General features: G+C 34.3%; 1 protein-coding gene across 3 annotated transcripts in view; it reads right to left on the reverse strand.

Moving 5' to 3' along the window:
- The window catches only part of LOC136849191 (synaptotagmin-1-like), a 79,652-nt gene that overhangs the window by 55,907 nt on the left and 10,497 nt on the right, over positions 1-13,248 (reverse strand). For 2 of the 3 annotated variants that reach the window (XM_067122318.1, XM_067122319.1), the window contains exon 2: positions 9,633-9,896. The exons of the other annotated variant lie outside the window; for it this stretch is intronic. The gene's annotated coding sequence lies outside the window, so the exon portion shown is untranslated. The remainder of the gene's footprint in view (positions 1-9,632; positions 9,897-13,248) is intronic. 3 annotated transcript variants of the gene reach the window in all.

Raw genomic sequence — 13,248 nt, forward strand, 5'->3', positions numbered from 1 at the left:
CGGTGGCACTTATATGCATATTATCTAAATGACTTAATAAATTCAATTTATTTTGAGTGTGTGCTTATCATTTTCAACATTATGTTCCAGATACAGTTACCAGGATTCGGTAAATATGGCTAAAGCATGTTTGCCTTCCCATCGTAGGCCGAGCCTATTTCTAAAGCAAAGTTATTTAGACCTATTCAAGAAATTCAAGAACATTTTCGTTCCCAGAACATATTACATAATATAATGCTTATATATCAGATGAATAATACTAAAATTGTGTTGATTTAATTTGCATTTCTGTCACCTAGAGGAAAGTATTAGAAAGCCTTCCTCCTCCATTCTTCCCGCGTAAACAGATGACCAACTTACGCGACTTCAGTCTCTCAGTAGGTACAAGTTCCTTTGCGCATGCTCGGAGGGCAAGATGCTAAAAATGCCAGGAAATGGACTCGAGTGACAGCAGCTTTACTTTCGAAGTAAAGTTCCATCCATTTCTTGCAGAACTGTGCTTTACGAGGTCTAGATCTAGGAAATCCGAGTGGATGAGAAGGTTGGATAGAAATGGATGGGGCCTGTACCTCTTCTTCTAGGCTTCTGGAGAAAGAGTGTCACCGATGAGATGTTATTTTATAGTTTTTACTTCAATTATGATGCATATTAAACCTATATATATATATATATATATATATATATATATATATATATATATATATATATATATATATATATATATATATATATATATATATATATATATATATATATATATATATAGAGAGAGAGAGAGAGAGATCAACTTCATGTTTATATCCTCTTACGTGAAGGTTATGACCAAGAGCCCTATGTACAAATCTTCCAGTGCCTGCTTTTCTCATACATAAAAACCTTATCAGCTCCTTTACCGCTGTCAAAGCCTAATACTGTTGGCTCTCCACCTTTCAGACCCTGCTTAAGTCTTATTTTCCTCCTTTGCAGATGATCTGGATTACAAAGCCTTTTTAATTTACCATTAACAGTACAACCTTCAAAGTCGAGGCATCCCTACATATGCTAGACGTCTTTCAAAGTATGCTTTGATTCTACAGTCATTATAAAGACACTTGCCTTTCTTTCACTAAACTCCTCTCCTTTTCATAGATTATCTAGAATTACTGTGCTTTTCCTGCTTCTTATTTTCTGTAATTTGTGCCTGCTCTCATTGTACTTTCTCCCACAACTTTTAATCTGAAATATTTATGATAATCTTTCACAAACAAGCCACATTTCTCAATACCTCTCACTCTGAAAACCAGTCATGCTTTTGCTTTTACTAGCGTTTATTGTGTTTTCCTCGCCCGCAAGCACTCATTTGTTTTTCACTCTTTATGAGGTAGAGCATCGCCTAAGTTATCGGCCATTTTCCCATTAATTCGCAACCGCTTGTTCTACTGTACAACAGATGATTTTGGTATCATCTGTTCATTTCCAGAAAATTTCTATTTATATATTTTTTTTAATCTCATCCATATGGAAATAAGTAGTCATTTCACTGATCTGTGCGGTGACTTTCATTTCCCTACTGCCAACCTTTGAAATTCTCACCTTGTTTCAATATTTTCCTCAACATTTACCAGCAATCCATATTTTTCATTTGTTTAGAGTGGTTTCGTTCAAGCCATTAACTTGCTCATTCCATGGTCCTTTGCATTAGAATTAACAAGAATAAAGAAGATAAGATTCTTAATGCACCTCTGCTAAGCACTTGCTTGGTGTATTCTGAGTTCTCTTGTCTTGTTTGCAGTTTGCATATATATATATATATATATATATATATATATATATATATATATATATATATATATATATATATATATATATAGATTTCTTTTCTGTTCTGTGTGTATTTATATTTATTTTTTCTGTATTTTACTGTATATCTCTCCCTATTTCTGTTTACTGTTTTAACAGACAACCATGCTTTTCAGCCAAATTATTACCAAGAAATAGATATGTGTTTGGCCTGATCTAAAGAGGAGACAGCATATTTTGAGTAACATTGTTAATAATAATCTTAAACAACCCTTACATTCACCATACACATATATGGCGCTCTTAAAAGAAATATATATATATATATATATATATATATATATATATATATATATATATATATATATATATATATATATATATATATATATATATATATATATATATTTACAGCTCCTGCATTGCCTTACTACTGAAACTCTAAATCAAGCGCAACACTAAAAGAATTTCAAACAGTTATTATTATTATTATTATTACTATTATTTCGGTAGATGAAACCTATTCACATTGAACAAGCACACAGGGGCCATTGACTTGAAATTCAAGGTTCCAAAGAATGTTGGTTTCAACCTCCCACCGCAGACTCCAACACTGCAGCAGTAACTGATCATGAAACAGAGCCAGTGATTTTTTCATCGCCTTAGGGGAGGCGCGAACTCTCGACATCTGAGCGGCATTCCACGACACTAACCACTATACCAGCGGACCAGCATTACAATAAATCCTCTGCAAAGATGCGAATGTAATAACATCTAATAATTAAGGTTACTCTTCGGAACCTTAACCAAATGTCAAAGGTTAAACTAACGTTTTTCATCTTTTCTAGGATATAGACTCTGACATTAAAGGATTTCAGATGGGTTTTCTCAGTGTCTCTGTAATTCAGGTAAACTAGATATCAAGTTCGAAAGTTAATGAATGAAGTGTTAATGATTATTTCCAAAACTACTGAATAAATAATGTTCTATACGCGTCTATGTGAAATCTATACACACAAAAGTGTACATAATAATGAAACACGCATGATAGTTTCTCGGTAAATATTTTGCATACAGACACAGACACACACACACACACACACACATATATATATATATATATATATATATATATATATATATATATATATATATATATATATATATATATATATATATATATATATATTATGCACATATATACAATATATATCTATATTTATGTATATATATATATATATATATATATATATATATATATATATATATATATATATGTATATGTATGTACAGTATATATATATATATATATATATATATATATATATATATATATATATATATATATATATATATATACTGTATATGTATACATATATATATATGTGAGTGTTTGTTTGTGTGTGTGCGTGTGTATGGATGCGTGCATGCGCGTATGAATATACAATTACATCCAGCTAGATCTACTGTATGTTCGTTCTTGTCTTCTGAACTCAAGTGGTAGCGTCGCGAAGGGTGAAGATAAAGTCAGCGCTTTCCCAACGGTCAAAGCATCCTGGAGGATGACTCGGGCGGATGACCAGATTTCAAAAACACAACAACAACGGTTTCCTGCGGCTCCTGAAGGAAGCCTCGGTTGTCCTTAGGGCATTTCGACGTCTGAAATCTGAACGTCGTTTGGGAATGCTTTGTTGCACGAAGTAACTGGTGTTGTGTACATATCGTTATTTCTTTCTGTTTATTAAATATATATATACACACACACACATATATATATATATATATATATATATATATATATATGTGTGTGTGTGTGTGTGTGTGTGTGTGTGTGTGTGTGTGTATAAATGAATCACGAAAATATGGAACGTGATGAATATATATATACATAAATAAAAAAGACAAAATCCATGAAGGAAAGAGAAACAATGGAGGCTGCGAGGCCTTTCGACTTGTAGTCCTTTGTTTCATTTTCCTTTCGTGGATTTTGTCTTTATAAATATATATATATATATATATATATATATATATATATATATATATATATATATATATATATATATATATATATATATATATATGCGTGTGTGTGTGTGTGTGCGCGCGTACGTACAAATTTTGTAACTTACACTCCCGTTACTTTAATATTCACTAATATCAAGTTACATCATATATCAATCAGTATCGAATTTACTATACCTAGGGAATAACTTGCACCCAAGGAGAATTACAATTATTAATTGCATCTGTCCCGGACAAGATTAGAATCTGGGCATTTGGTTTTAGTACAATGATAAACTGCAAACATCGGCAGTTTGGAGATGCACTTATTAATTATAAGTCTTCTTTGCTAGAAGTTATTCCCGAGGTATAGTGAGTGAGATATTAAATGATATTTTGTTGCTTCACAAACACACACACGCACGTATATATGTATATTTATATACATGTGTCAGTATTTTGATATATATATATATTTATATATATGTGTATATATATTTTGATATATATATATATATATATATATATATATATATATATATATATATATATATATATATATATATGTATGTACAGAGTGAGAGAGGGAGAATAAAATTTTTTGCTCAAGATTTTTCTCATCGCATAGCGAGTGGAAGAACCAGTTACACAACATTTCCCCAGAATAGCAGTGAATTGTGACTTACTATCTAATCAGCTTAAAGTATTTTGTTCTTATGTACAAACCAATAAAAAGATATTCATCCGTGTACACAAACTCGCCCACCCCTACGCAGGCAACATTGAACAAACAAATTCCGGTGAATAAAACTAGATGCTGAAGGACCTGAGTAAATATTCACAATTTATAGTGACATTCAGTGTGAACATCTGGATAAGATATAATTGGTTGAAATTGTGAATGGATAAGTGAGTGCATTGTGTGTTCGTCAGTTTCTTCACATACTCTGTATCAAATAGCACGTCCCTGCCCAATTTAAGCGTTATTGATTTCTATTTGAATACGTTGCAGCCGTTTACTAAAGTGTTCTTGCAGTGTTAGATCTGTTGTGAATATTATTTTTTACTTCATGTACTTATAGTTTTCCTTTACTCTTGCTTACTCTTTTTTTTTTTATATAAGTTAAAGTTAAGTATATCTTAGTTTAACCAGACCACTGAGCTGGTTAACAGCTCTCCTAGGGCTGGCCGGAAGGATTAGATTTATTTTACGTGGCTAAGAACCAACTGGTCACCTACAGACCACCGAGCTGGTTAACAGCTCTCCTAGGGCTGGCCCGAAGGATTAGATTTATTTTACGTGGCTAAGAACCAACTGGTTACCTAGCAACGGGACCTACAGCTTATTGTGGAATCCGAACCACATTATGACGAGAAATGAATTTCTATCACCAGAAATAAATTCCTCTAATTCTCCATTGGCCGCTCGGAGAGTCGAACGCTGGGCCAACAGCGTGCTAGCCGAAAGCTCTACCCACCCTTCCAATGAAGAACTTTTATTTGAGTATTCCATTCTGCAGAGGCTTTCTATGTTTACCAGTGGTTTTTCAGCGTTGCTGTGGATAAAATTTTACTTATTTTACATAATGACAAGTAATATGGGCAACAATTTCGTATATCGAAAGATTTGTTCGTCTTTACTCAGATTCATAATTGCCAAGATCCTTGGAGAGGGTGTGGTGTATGATGCCAGTGGCATTTTTAGATTTATTATCGACGCTGGTCTTCTCCCAGAAATATAATATTTCATTAATTTTCTTTTATCTTTTTATAGCTTTTCATAGCAACTATGTTGTTCATTTAATTGATATCGGCGTCAATGATCCAGTTGTCATGATGCCAGACAACTCAAAATCATTCGTTCATTCTTTACTCATTTTGCTTCTTTTTCATTTGTTTATTACTTACACTGATCTCTCCTCAGCTTTGTTGTTCTCGCGTGTGGGCTCCGATTCGTGGAAAAAAAGAGTATACCTTAGTTTTACCAGACCACTGAGCTGATTAACAGCTCTCCTAGAGAGGGCTGGCCCGAAGGATTAGACTTATTTTACGTGGCTAAGAACCAATTGGTTACTTAGCAACGGGACCTACAGCTTATTGTGGAATCCGAACCACATTATAGCGAGAAATTAATTTCTATCACCAGAAATAAATTCCTCTAACTCTTCATCAGCCGGTCGGGGAATCGAACTCCGGCCAGACGTGTATATTTGCGATAATAATAATAATAATAATAATAATAATAATAATAATAATAATAATAATAATAATAATAATACTAAAATGAGCATTTTACAAAAGAATGAAAGTACAAAGTGCGCAGTAGTTTTTACACCTTTAAATGTTAGGTCGCTGGACAAAATACCCAGCGACTTGGCTAATTAAGCAAAATGCATCATTGGTGTAGTAACTGTCTTGCCTTTTAAAGCATGGAGGATTAAAAAAGTTAGGGAACACGAAGGCAGGAAGGAAACCCCAAAAAGACAGAAACAAGAGTCACCAAACCGGGCCACGCAAGGGCCACTAGTGCCCACAGGGTAAGTGTGGGAAGAACTTTTTTTTTTTTTTTTTTTTGCAAATCTAAAGGGCATTGTCCATTAAACAAAACCACTTACAGAATGCGAACAAAGCGCGGGATTCTCTTAACAATGGCGTACCGTAATCTGTTAACCCCGAGCAAAAGAGGCATTGTTGTTAGATACACACCAGCGAATATTAAATAGCCTGGTAATGGGTATTGCTTGCTTTGGTGCGTAGTAATGGATTCATCAACATAAAGAGATTGAGATTATTATCATTATTATTATTAAAGACATCAACTCCTTTAGATTAACCGTTGAGGAAACATGAACACTTTCATAAGCTTGTTTTGGTGCGTAGTAATGGATTCATCAACACAAAGAGATTATTATTATTATTATTATTATTATTATTATTATTATTATTATTATTATTATTAAAGACATCAACTCCTTTAGATTAACAAATGAGGAAACAAGAACACTTTCATAAACTTGCTTTGGTACGTAGTAATGGATTCATCTATGCAAAGAGATCAAGATTATTATTATTATTATTATTATTATTATTATTATTATTATTATTATTATTATTAACTCCTTTAGATTAACCGATGAGGAAACAAGATCAATTTAGCTCATGAGCCTCATATACAAATACCCAGCATTTGATATCATAATATATAAATTATAACCTTTGAAACCCCACCCCATTTTTCGACTCGACAAGAGCATTCGTATACCAGCTCTATCGACTGATCTATTCCAAATATAGGATAAATGACCTTCGATGTTGGCACAGCAAAATATTTCTTCTCTATCCTGGTGAATGTTTTTCCCCTCGTTTCCTTTCTTGTTACGAAAAAAAAGCTAGTTTCTTTGTCTCTTCCGTAGATTGTGCAGGTAATTGGCGTCGTTTAGCTAAAAGGTTTTCGCTGGTCTGTCTGCTATTGGACTGCAATAATACTTGTAGGGCAGTTTTACGAAACGTTTTCTCTCTCTCTCTCTCTCTCTCTCTCTCTCTCTCTCTCTCTCTCTCTCTCTCTCAGCATGCCTTATTACTCTTGTGTTTCTTCTCGCTCTCTCTTTCTTTCTCTTTGATCATGCCATGCCTCTCCCTACTCTCTCTCTCTCTCTCTCTCTCTCTCTCTCTCTCTCTCTCTCTCTCTCTCTCAATATAATTTATGAGCCTAGCAATCTCTCTCTCTGAGCATGCCTTAGTACCCTTGTCTCTCTCTCTCTCTCTCTCTCTCTCTCTCTCTCTCTCTCTCTCTCTCTCTCTTTGAATATAATTTATGAGCCTAGCAATCTCTCTCTCTCTGTTCATGCCTTAGTACCCTTGTGTTTCTCTCTCTCTCTCTCTCTGCCTTATTAGCCTTGATTATTTTTTACTCTCTCTCTCTCTCTGCCTTCGTTAAGTCTTAGGCGAAGATTCCTAGCGTTCCATCGATTTTCTTCCACCTACAGCTAAAAATAATGGCGAAAGAAAGTGGAGTCAAAGGGAACCCAGTGATCCCTCATTTTGGCCCGAAGTAAAAGGTCAATGGCTCATGGCTTATTCACTTTGAGACGGGGTCCTAACACGCAGGAGGGCAGCAGCATTTAAAAGGATACTCCGAAAATCTGCAATCGACAGAGTACATTACAAGGATTCTGTACGTTTGAGTCCTGTGCAGTACTGTACTGTAAGCCACTGTAATGTACAATGGCTATGAAGTGAATGATTCAGCATTTGAAAGGATACTCCGAAAGTCTGTAATCGACAGAGTTCATTACAAGGATTCTGTGTCAGTCCTGTGCAGTACTGTGCTTTAATGTACTGTAATGTACACTGACTGTGAAGTAAATGATTGATTAAAATGCAAAGGTATTGTAATTTATATTTCAGTGGATTTATTAACATTGGTGTGCCATTTTATAATAATTAATCGTTCTATGTTCTCCAAAAGTCTGTAATCGACAGAGAGCATTACAAGGATTCTGTGTCAGTCTTGTGCGGTACTGTACTGCAATGTACTGTAATGTACACTATCTATGGTGTAAATGAGTCATTGAAATATAAAGCTATTGTAATTTATATTTCAGTGCATTTATTAACACCGGTGTGCCATTTTATATTAAATAATCGATCTGTGTTCATTAATACTTTATTTGGGTCGTTTATGTACAAACTCAAGGGGTACTATGTAATAATAATGGAACAAGTGAGAAAAGGTTCAGAACCATATCAATAAAACTTTGAATAACAGATTTCGAAATACTTTAATGCACAAGGGGAAAGAGACGACAGAATAAACATGTTAAAAATAACAAAAATAAAAAATGAAATAAAGGGAGAAAGGAAGAACGAGTAAAATATTTGATTGGCGTCTCTGGCACAGCACTTTTGGTCGCCATGATCGAACATGAATTACTAAAAGGGAGGCCTTTTGTTTGGTTGCATTGTAGTATAAATCTCGTTGTCTTCAGAAGAGATATTTTAAACACATGTATGTATGTATGTATATATATATATATATATATATATATATATATATATATATATATATATATATATATATATATATACATATATATGTATATATATATATATATATATATATATATATATATATATATATATAAATACAGTAGACTATTTTGCTCATTGTATAGATATTTGATAATGTGGACTGTTTGTCCAAGAAATCTCCAGCCTTTTAATTCCATAATACCATCAGTTTGAATGAGGTCAGTAATATATATATTCAAACCCTTCAGGAATATATAGCTGACATTATCATATATACATATATCATATATATATATATAGACATGTTTTCAAAATCCATCTCCAGCCTTCCATTCTATTTTCTCATCTTTATCTCATCTATACGAGACTGCAAACCCTTCAATTACAGCTGACATTTATTGTATCATTAATAACTCTCAAACCATCCCATCTATTTTTTCATCATTGTATCATTAATAACTCTACCCAGCCATACGAATCCTAATATTATGCTTAAAGCTTTATTTTCAGTTCGAACTACCATAAAATATCTTCTTGGAAAATTTTTCATAACTTAAATACCTTACAGCTCAATTTATGTGACATGTTCTGTCTCTTTTTTTTCTCTCATCTTCTGTGGTTTTTTTTTTCTGAGTATAGCTGAAGACACCAAGTAATAAATTCGATGAAGGTTTTCTTGTAAATGAGCTAATGCGCATTTCATATAATGAAATGTGGACATCATTGTCATCCATTTTCTAACCATAACAAAACAATAATATCTACAATAATAGCTATAACAACTAATGCTATTGAACAGAGATGAACATTAATCAACTTACCTTGGATATTGTTGTTTTTGACTAAACGCTGTTAGAAGAAAGTTCACAAAAATCTTAAGACCGAGTTGCAGGTCGAGGCGGTGATTGGTTACATTGCTAGGATCTTCGTAGCTCAGCACTCGCTAAATTAAACATCCGTAAAATCCCACGGAGTCTTTAGCGTCTTTGGGAATTTCTTTTTGTTTATAGTAATAATCTTAATGCCATTCTATTTTGCACACTATTCAACGTCAACAGACACTATATCACTAACATAATGCAGCTCTGAAATTGTCATTTGTAAATTAACTTTTACTAGAAGTCTGTGTTTTATGGAGAATATGTTTGTATGATGAGTTTCTGATTTATGTTAAAAATGCCAGACAACAAACAGAGAGTATTTCCTTATGATAACTAGCAGAAATAAATGATAGCAATTTTAAGGGGAAAAAATGCTATATAAACCAGGAACACTTTTCCAGTTTTTCCAAAAATAATCTTGTGAGATGAATGAATATTATAAACGTAACAGATATGAGGAACTATAGTCATATGTTATTTGTGAAGGTACGCAGTAAGCATCTGTTACCAGCGCTTACGGTACGCAATATGACGAGCACAAGAGCGCCCATCATCCAGTATTAGATTATAGGTAGTCCTTCCCGTGCGCCATTAGAGGGGGAGAGATTACTGTTGTAATCTCTCCTCCAGAGTATCATTCAAATACAGTTGGACGAAACAGTAAAGCTATTATTATTATTATTATTATTATTATTATTATTATTATTATTATTATTATTATTAGTAGTAGTAGTAGTAGTAGTAGTAGTAGTAGTAGTAGTAGTAGTTTAATAAAATCATCGTCTCATTTCTTTACTTTCATTTGCTATTCTGAAAGATCTGCTTGTCAATACGATATAAAAATTGTAATATGACAAGATTTAAGATTCGGACAATCAAGCTAAGCAATGAAAGACCGCAGGGAATTGCTGAATAGTAAAAGGCAAAATGCTATGCAGCTGGAGACCTAACAAATGAAGTCATTCATTATGCTTTGTAGGCCAACATCATTGTAAATCTTGGAAAAAAAAAGATACATCACAATGACATCATATATATATATATATATATATATATATATATATATATATATATATATATATATATATATATATATATGTGTGTGTGTGTGTGTGTGTGTGTGTGTGTGTGTGTGTGTGTGTGAATGTGTGTATAAACAAAGACTTTGTTATTTAAAAGTACTTGGGAACGGGTAGGCTGCCACATATTCTTGAAACTATTTTTTTTTGTTTCCTGATGCACTTCCACAACGGTCTCTCTCACCCACCCTCACTCCTTTCCCTCTCTCTCTCTCTCTCTCTCTCTCTCTCTCCTCATTGTAACCCAGCGATATGCTGAAACAATACTTCTACATTTTTCCCCCTCTCGCCTCTTTTCCACAGGACGCTTAAATAACCTTTTACGTAAACACAAGAAGCGGAATACATAAGAGAAAGAGGCAGTTCCAACCCCTCATTTCGTATTCATTTGAACTTTGCAGAAGGAGATTTGTAGCTATGTTTTCTTTTTTTTTTGTCTGGTGGGGGAGGTTTAAGGGGGCGGGGGCGGGGCGGGGGCGGGGGCGGGGGCGGGGGCGGGCGGCAGACGCAATTCCCCTTCTCGTTTTAAATGACCACAAATTCCTCCTCGGGAATATGAAGAAGAAGAGTGGGCAGGAGATTAACGTCCGCGAATTAAGTCCGAGGGAATGATAAATCAGAAGTTGGTATTAGGTTAACGTAAGGGTGTAATCATTTATTTTGTTTATTGATGCTTTTAAGCTTTACTTCATGGAGTTATTTATTCACAGCTGATGTAGTTATTTGTTTGTTTACTTTTTCTATAGCTTTATATGCTACCTAACTGGTAGAAGGGTATTGCCGTCAGTGCACCTCATGCGGTGCACTGTAGGCATTACTTAAGGATGAGTGCACTTCGTAAACTAATAATAATAATAATAATAATAATAATAATAATAATAATAATAATAATAATAATAATAATAATAATAATAATAACGAGTATTTATACAAAGAAATAGTAAGAAAAGTGATGGACTCCTAAGGAGGTAGGATGCAACCCGGAACCCCACACTATAAAAACCAACCAGTCGAATAGGATGAGAAATAATAATAATAATAATAATAATAATAATAATAATAATAATAATAATAATAATAATAATAATATTGCAGAATATTTTTTGTATAAATGCTCCTTATTTAGTTCATAAGCTTTTGGGTCTCGTTGCGACCCATGACAGTTTCCATCAACCAGTTATTATTTTTGTTAAGTTCCATAAACACTCACCAGCATTTTCACTTGTGAGATTTTATCGCAGTTTCGTAAACAAAAATTAAGCGCCAGCGTTTATGGAACAGATAGCGGATGTTATTGTCTCATTCTACTTGAAATACGGTCAGGTAAAAGAGAGCTTTTGAAAAAATATTTTTCGTTTTACATCACCGTGACAGTTCATCTCCTCCCTCCGTGTAATCTACATGATTTACAATTCAAATAAACAAGGCGTGATACAGAAGTGCAATCTTGCGAAAATTACTCTCCCGCAGAAGGGCGAAAACCGCGTAACAAGAATATATTCTCTCTCTCTCTCTCTCTCTCTCTCTCTCTCTCTCTCTCTCTCTCTCTCTAAAATTTTCTCTCTCTCTCTCTCTTACTGCTTCATTCACCATCTAAAAAAATAGATTTTTCTCTCTCTCTCTCTTTCTCTCTCTCTCTCTCTCTCTCTCTGCTTCTCTGCTTCATTCACTCTTCTATCTAAAAATTTCTTTCATCTCACATTCACTCATCTACTAGAAATTTTCTCTTCTCTCTCTCTCTCTCTCTCTCTCTCTCTCTCTCTCTCTCTCTCTCTCTCTCTGCTGCATTCACTCATCTAGAAATTTCTTCTATCTCACATGCAGCTAGAATTTTCTCCTCTCTCTCTCTCTCTCTCTCTCTCTGCTGCATTCACTCATCTAGAAATTTATTCTATCTCACATGCAGCTAGAATTTTCTCCTCTCTCTCTTGCTCTCTCTGATTCTGTCACACGCATCTAAAATCTCTATCCCTCACACGCAGCTAAGATTTTTTTCTCTCTCTGTCTCTTTCTACTTCTCTCCATACTGCCATAGTAATACGAGACACCTTTTCATCTACTCTTTCTCCCCCCGCCCCCGCCCCCACTCCTCTCTCTCTCTGTCTCTCTCTGAATGCTCTTTTTTCCATTTATTTCTTCTTACCAGCTTTGGTATAAGCGGCTTGGAAAAGATGAAAGCTTGGCAGACGTAAATATAACCCCTAGAGACTTAGAGCAAATGCTACGTGGATTAGCCCACTCAGGATATATTTTTTGTGCCAAGTTAAGCTGGCCTTATGCCAGCACGGGCTCTTGTTCTAAATAGCCGCTCGTAGAAGCTCAGGGCTCTCGGTGTTGGGTGGTATGCGTGAATTTAGTTTGTGTATTACAATATCAATCGCTGCTCTGTTGGCATGAGGGCAAAGTTCTCTCTCTCTCTCTCTCTCTCTCTCTCTCTCTCTCTCTCTCTCTCTCTCTCTCTCTCTCTCTCTCTCTCT

The sequence above is a fragment of the Macrobrachium rosenbergii genome, chromosome 20 (assembly GCF_040412425.1).
Source record: "Macrobrachium rosenbergii isolate ZJJX-2024 chromosome 20, ASM4041242v1, whole genome shotgun sequence".
Taxonomy (NCBI): domain Eukaryota; kingdom Metazoa; phylum Arthropoda; class Malacostraca; order Decapoda; family Palaemonidae; genus Macrobrachium; species Macrobrachium rosenbergii.